Raw genomic sequence first — 8,352 nt, 5'->3', positions numbered from 1 at the left:
ATTCCATTTCCATTCTTGCGGACTGAAAGGCTCAAGTTGTCATTGCAGTGGAAATGACAATACACAGTTTTTGAAGCAAGCCTCTGATATTCATTTTATTTATGACTAATGTGTCCCAATGATCAGTAAAAGGATGTACTAATGCAATAACAGCTCTCTTAATCACTTGATTAATGTTGCAATGGAGCTGTATACAAGGGCGTGTGAGCCAAATTCACATCTGGCATAAGAATAGAAGAATATCTGAAGATAAGTGCATGTCTTTGCAACAGGAAATTATGTTTTCCCTGTGATTATTTCAATTTATTTTTTGAATATTTTTGAATTACTTTTCTTTAAAACTTACTACAGAATATAAGCATGTATTTTGATAAAAACCAGAAATAGAAATGATTTTTAAGCAGATTTGATCCTATGACAAGCTTTGCACTATAACAAAACAGCAAATGTACATAGTTTTTATTGGATAATTTGAGCCATAGATGACAAAGTATTTGTATTGTCTGTTTCTTGAAGAGTATAGAGGTGATAAAAAAAATAATAATTGGAAACAGTGTGGAGGCTTGAGACCCAAGAAACCTGGTTTATATTCCAAATTATGTTGTTGAGTAATTGATGATCTTGTTAAATATATTTTTCTCTCTGTGGTTTTGTTTCTTATGCCTGGAAATAGCAGCAATAAGGTTATTTCATCACACAGAGCTGTCCACAAACAGAGAACCACAAACAAAGAGCAACCTATAACAGAGACCATGGCCAAGGTTTGCATACTTTCTACACTTTCTTTTTTGTTAATCATGAGCATTGAATGTTATATATTGACAGGGAATATGAAAATCATAAGTCATGGAATATCCTGGTTTGAAGTGACCCACAAGGATTATCAAAGATCAGCTCCTGAAAAGTGTTTTCATCAGTTATATACAGCCATGTAGAAGCATTTTTTTTGGCTGGACTTTTGTTCTGAGTGGACTTTTATTCTGGACCTAAATTATAATTTCATCACAGGAATTATAATTTTATAACAGGAAGAAGTAGTTCTTCTGGCATCTTTGCTGAAAGAAGAAACTTCAAACAAGTAAGTGGGGCTACCTTTCACATCTCCATGCTTAAGGTGCCCGTTGAAAGATTATAACAGGACCACTGGACCCTGTCAAACATTGCCTCTGAAATCTACTGAAACTGCGTATTAACAAGAATCTGTCAAGTTGGATCACACATGGTATGCTGGGCCTCTGAGGAGTTTCAGTTTGTAATGATGCCTTCCCAGAATGTATTTATGCATTTAACAGCCTTACCTTGTTACCTAAATTAATTTGAATTTGAGGGTGAAAATATACACTGGTGAAAACTACTAAAATATAGTTTGTATACAAAGCCCTCTTTGAAATCTGCTTATTTGACTGCAAATGTTTCTTATTTCCTTCAGCTATTAATAACCTTTACCTATTCCTATCAGTTTTTTAAAATTGATTTAAAGCTCATGATTTTTTCTTGATTCAAGAATTCCCAAAGCTTATTGACAGCATGGTGGGTTACTGTTAACACATTTTTAATCTGCATCCTTTCCATCTGCCACACAATGTTCTGTCATTCAGATAGAAAATATAAACACTAATGGAAATATGATGACTATTATTAGAGACATGATTCAGAGGTGAAAATACATTTTTACACTCTGTATATGAAAGAAGGTGTGAGATTTTCCATAATTCCTTCTATTTCAGGATTTCTTAAAAATTAGGAATGCTTTTCCTTTTTAAAACTGATTGTTTAGCTTCCTATCTGAAATTCTGCTTATTTTGCAAGACAGGCATGATGGACATTGTCCAGAATGCATCCCTTAAGATCACAGTGATAACATGGAAAATGAATGTGTAACTCACCCATTAGCATTTACTGTGATGTTATTTATAACTTGGATTGAACAATGCTGGGAAGGCCTGGAGGAATTATCATCATGTTATAATCAAACACCCTGTTGCATTCCATTGATTAATAATTTTCCCTTTTTTTCCCCTTTTTTTGAATCTAAGGAAATTTTCTAGAAGTTATTTTTCAATTTCTTTTATGTATTATTATTTAGATATTTTTGCACCTTTTCAAGATTTATATCTATTTCATCTGGTATTTTATTTGGGTTTATACCATGTTAATTGATCATTGAATATATAGAAAATAACACTGTGCTAATCAAATATAAGAAATTTTGACAAAAAATGACATATTCCACTGTGAATATAATTTCATTTATTTATTAAATGAAAAAAAGGATAAAAAATAAAAACTGAAGAGAAGAATATTAAATCTTGGCTATTTGACATGAGCTAACCTCCACTTTTATTCCCCAATCTTGAGATAAAGACTGAGTTTAGTGATGCATAAAGTCTATGAAAGTTCCAGATGCTGTGACTCAGAAACTGAGGAAAACAGAAATAGGAAGGCTCTTTGCAAACTTTGCAGCAGTCCTGAGGTATTCTGGGGACAGAGACAGATGGAGAATGGCAGGCATGTGATTGATCTTGGCTATCCCAGTGCCCATCGTGGGGTGCCCTGGAAGTGAAAAAAGCACCATTTTGGAGTATCTTATAACAGTGTCAAAGGTAGTCAGGGTGTTATTATTAGCTATTAAAAATCTCCAAATTAGTATGAAACTGGAAATAGAGTTGCTAGAAATCTCAATAAGGATTTTTAGTCATCTTCAGAACCAGCCATTCAATCATTAATTCCATACTTGGAAGGACTTTATATATATTATTTCTTTAATGAGGCATAGTAGGATTGTTGAGGAGACAAATCTTCCCTTCTGAGGCTCCTGTAGCACTCTCTGGATCCTGATCCTGATTCCAAATGGAAGGTCAGGCAACACCAATCTTTTAAGAATTGAGTAACTTCCTTCTGTTATGGGGTTGGCAAAGACTCCTTAATATCAAGGTGCCTCCCATTGTTCCATGGTACTGCCCTTCCTACTTGGGAATTACCACAGTAAGTTACAATTTGTCCTACTGCGGCTCAGAAATGAGAAATAAAGTGACTGATGCTTGCTTTTTTCCCAGATTTCCCATTTGCTGAGGATCTCTAACATGTCTAATATAGGCTGATTTTTTTTAAAAAGGGTTTGGTCACTGACTGTACTGCACATCTGTGAGAGGGGGGTGGAAATCCTTTCCTCTTTTTCTCTAGCCTGTGTGTAGGACAGTGAGCACATGATGATGGCCATTAATGACTGCTTTGGCAAAACTCCACCTCCACAAACAAATTCTTTGTACCAGTGCACTGTGGAATGGGTTGGCAGGGAGAAAAAATAGTGAGCAATACGATCCCTTTTCCAGTGTAAGTGAATGCAGGCACTTTAGATACCAACATATCTACAATATTCTAGTCTTGAGCAGCAAATGAAACATGTCTACAACTTTGATCATAGAAGAAATGTTCAGAACTGAAATATTCTCAGTTTGAAGCACTGAAAAGACATGGAGATATTTCTATTATTTATGGGAAAATATTCATTCTTCTTTTTCATGTTTTACCTTTTTTTTTAGACTGTTCCTTTGAGTTATAAGGTGAAAGTGCTTACAGACTTGAAGCCATAGTTATAACAAAAATTATAAATCAGCCATTATCTGTGCAAAAATTGCAGTTCTGATGATATTTCTGGGAAAAAGATAAAAATTCTTTATTTTATACCTCTTGTGCTTGCCTACTCAAAAAGCAATCACTCTTTCAAAGTTTCCAGTTTCAAATACATTTAAAATATTTTTTGTGAATGTGACATAAGGTATTTCCTATTTTTTTTTTTTTTTGCCTTACACATGATAAAAGTCTCTACAGGGAATAGGTATACTTATGCAGACCAAGAAGGATCAGGGTGCTTGAAGTTCTAAGGAGATCTCTTTTTTCATATCTGCCATTGCTTTTCTTTCTTCTACCTGTCTAGGACTGAACATCTGGTTGTCACTAACACATGAGGAATTAATTTCTTATTACTCAAGCTGTTATGCTACTAGAAAAAAAAAAAACACATAAGAAATCACCAATGTGATTCCCCTAATTTTTATTAGGGGTCTAATTCAGGATGCAAAAGGGTTGGCTTTAAAAGTGATATTCAGACACTCTTACTGTATTTCAGGCACTGTAAACCCTTCACCTTTTACTGACGCTATCAAGTGCTCTTTCCTAGAAAGTGAATCTCACTGTATCTCTCGGAATGGGGTGCCTGTAGGAAAAAACCTTCAAAATGGTTTTCTCTAATGGCAATGCAGATGGAGGATACAGCATCTTCCCTCCAAAATTAATTCCCTGTGTTCTCTGTTATTAAATTTCCTGTTGATATCTGCCACTGCATTCTAAAACTGCATTTTATGACAATCTAACTTTAATAATTTTTAAGAAATTGTTTTTATTTGTTTTTTTGCTTTTTTCTGGGGGCTTCCACTCTCTGTTCCCACTGCTACGTCTCTCATATTCCCCGAGAGGTCAAATATAGAAATAAGGGCTCAGTTGCAGGGTATTGAAACCAGCCTTTTTACTGAAACACTATGCATTGCCTTTCTGAATTCACATCAGGAGCAATACAAAGGTCACTAAACTCTAAATCCCTTTAGGATGTTTAGGTTTGAGTTGTTCAATAGAGGCCTGACAAGAAACTGCTAAAAACTAATCCTTTGCTTTCAAACTTTCCTTTTCATTCCAAGTAACTTCTAAATTCTGTTTTAGTTGCAGTAATAGTAACAATAAAAACAATACATATCATTTTATCTATCATATAAATGTCAATAGTAGTTAGGAGAAAAATCTTAGGATTTAGTTTTTAGTCAGTGAAAATTAGTAGAATTATTTTTATTCAGTTCACGGAAACCCCAAGACAGTTTTCAGCCAAGTGAACCATCCATATTTAAAGCAAAGAGACAGAGGGGGAGAGAGAGAGAGACAGAGATTACATACTTTTACTTTAGGAAGAAATACAGCAGAAGTAAATTGATTCATGAACTCATTGTATCTTGGTGCAAAGAAATGCATGTCAAGTTGAAATCTTCAGTGATTTCAGTAATAGACAAACTACCAAAATAATTCATAAACTTAAAAAAGGAACTTTGTCAATATTACAGGCACCTTCATTATGTTCTGAGCCACAAAGATAATTTCAGTCAATGGTAAACTCTAAACTACATGTAACAGTCTGGAGTCCTGAGAAAAGGCTTAAAGGAAGGACAAAATCACAGAACTATTCTTGAAAGGAATATTTCTATTTATCACAATTCTCATGAAAAGTATTTTCTCTCTTTCCAAACCACTGTTAAAACCACTGTGACATGGGTAAATTGATATCACTGCTAATTCACAATAAAGTTAAAACCTGATACATTTCAGCTCTTCTAGAGTGAGAGCTTCTACTACTTAGAAGTAGTTTCACAGGTCCCTTTGGTCCTGATATGCACCATTATATTTTTTTGCAACTAGACTGATTTAAGTCTTTGCAATAGAAAAGCAGCATAGCTTTGTACATTCAATTAGAGGTGTTATAATAAAGCTTTTCCATGGAATTTTTCACTACAACCCACCACTGACTATCAGTGCTCCAATACTTCGTTCAGAATAATAAGTCTTTCCTTCTTCAGTAAATTTTAACCATTGGTTTTCTCCTTTATTTAGTTTTTAGTCTCCATTTTAGGCTCAAATTTGAAATACAGAGATGTCCATATCTTGCACCTGAATTTTGATCCTCAGGGAGATTTGGCAGGAATAACTGAGATGAGTGAGCTGAATCCCTAAAATGGAAAGGGTAGAAACGCTGATGCAACTGTCTCATAAATTAGGAAAGCTGTCAAATCAGCTGGAAGCAGGTAGGTGTGCAAAGACAGTGAAGGTCTCAAAGGATGGATGTGATTATCAGCTCCATAATTTTGTTCTTCAAAATGGGACAAACCTTGAAATCAAGGCAACAGATACTTAGTGGGTTTTGATTTTGGCTTATATTCAACCTTACATCTGCAACAGATACTGGAGATTTTGCAGTCCCCAAAGAAGCTATTGGCATTATGTGAGACCACTATAAACATAAAGGGGGAGCTGCCAGCTCCTTACCTGGTGCTGGGTGCATCCAGAGGGAAGCTATTTGTCAGTAGCTGCTTCTAAGTTCCCTGATATAGTGTATTTAAGTAATAAAAAACCCTGCCTCAAGTGATAAGTGTGGCTCCATGTGGACAGAAACAGTATCTGGAGACTCACAAGGGAACAAAAGGCCTGTGGCTAGTTCTGCCTTTGTCTGGCTAATAGCTATAGTGGGATTTTTGGTGATAGATACTGAATGAACTGCATTAGGATAATTTATTTCTTCTGCCCCAAGAAATAGTCAGCTTAGTCTAACTACTGATAGACTTGGAGATATTTTGTGTTGTGTTGTGATCATCTCCAGTCTAAGCAACTACAACATGGCAATTGTGCAGCTTATTTCTGATGATCCTTGCAACACAAAGCGATCCATTGCTGTTCATCAGCCCATGTATCCACCTCAGTTCCATAGAGCTAAGGAATAGAATCATTGGGGTGGTAGAGAGCTTCCACTGCAGCAATGGGGCTCAAAATGATAGCAGTCTCATTGTGTTCACTGGTTTGGATTGCCATGGGTGGGACTTTGGTGCTCCAAAGTGAGTAAGGGCAAAACCTGATGGGAGCAGACGGAGCAGGTCTGCAGGGCAGAATGACTGTGTGTCCTTGCAGTGTATACAAACTGTCAGAGGACAGTAGATGTGTGAAAAATACCAGGAAAATATTTGGTTTCAGTGCTTCTTTTGCAGCAGAAGATCTCTAAAGTTGAAGGAAGAAATGATAAATTTAAGCTATTTTTAATAAGGGCTTTGAGATAGAACAGTGAAACAAGGCTATCAAGAAGTGCCTAACTTCACCTCAAACTAAGTGGCAGAATCAATCTGACATTGCAAAGATTCAGGAAATGTTTGAAAATCTGGACGACAAAAGATCCAATTTGTGAATGCAAAGTTTTCCAGAGGGAAATGAGAGAGAAAAGATGCTGTCATTTTATAAATAACTTTTAAAGGAATTCTTTACAATCAAGTATGTGTGTGCCTGGTTTCACAATGAAAAGCCAAGCTTTCAGCTGACAAGTCATCAAGTGCAGTGACAGTAGAATTTCTGACTCTCAAAAACATGGTGATGGTTTTAAAATTTTGTTTTTCTTTGGTATCAGAAGAAAAGCAGCTGCCCAGTTTCAGAGGCAAGAGATCTTAAGATCTCTTGTACTATTCTCTAGTACATTTTGTCAAATACACATCAGGTAAGAACCTCTGACTGCACCTGTTCTTTCAAAACAAATCCTACTGCTCACTATAGGAAGGGAATGTAAAGTAGATATTGATTTGTAAAACAGCTGCAGTATATTGATACAATCTGACCAATGAGCTGACATTTTGGCTGAAGAATGCTTTTCCTAACAGCAGAAGAAAAGCACAAGTCTGCTCACATCAAGTATAATTTTTTTTATTTCTGGGTTTTTTGGTATTTCATTGGCAGGTATTGACCAGACAGTATGCTTTTATACTGTGCTGGATTCATGTGTTAGATTTGCTCCCTTTTATGTTAGGAGATTCTTCAGAATTTTCTCTCTTTGCAAAATTGGTGTATTAATTGCACAGCAACCAGAGATGCAATAATCAAAGAAAGTGAGGGGATTTTTTTGTTACAAGCTTGCTTTGGCTCATTGAGATCACCAGGGCTCCAACTCTATATTATCTTAAAGAAGATGTGTGCATAACACAGAAAACTTCAAATCCTGATTATTTTTTCTACTTTCAAGTCAGGAAGGATAAGACAATAATTTTCTGCCACCCTTATCTTGCATGTGCTGGTATATAATGTTCTTTTGATTTTGAATTTTGGCATTCATGCTTTCTAAACATACTTTTTCAGGCAGCAAAGTTTGGTTCTTTTTTTCTGAATTTAGCTGGTACAAAATGCTGGGAATTGTCTCTGAAGTCATAAGGTGTGAGACGCCATTATCTGCTGTAACAACGAGTACAATTTCAATTGCCACTGGAATTCCTCCACCTCAATGACATTACATTGTGTGGCTGTCAGAGGGCTGAGGCACAGTATTTCTCTCACCAGTGGTTCCTTCTAAACAGCCTCAAAATACACTCTTATTCTCTGTGTAACAGAAGTATGAACAGTACAAAGAGCAAGGCATGTGTATTTAATTTTGCCCTTTTGGTTGTGACTGTAAAAATAGAAGCTTGATTTGAAAGGAGAACCTTTTAAAACCCTTTCAAGACTAAAGTGTTCATACAAATCACTGTGTTAATTATATATCCTAAAAATTATGCAAATAATCTTTTT

Source organism: Agelaius phoeniceus, chromosome 3, assembly GCF_051311805.1.
Source record: "Agelaius phoeniceus isolate bAgePho1 chromosome 3, bAgePho1.hap1, whole genome shotgun sequence".
NCBI classification, from domain to species: Eukaryota; Metazoa; Chordata; class Aves; order Passeriformes; family Icteridae; genus Agelaius; species Agelaius phoeniceus.
The sequence above is the reverse complement of the archived record's forward strand: the minus strand, read 5'-3'. Positions refer to the sequence as shown.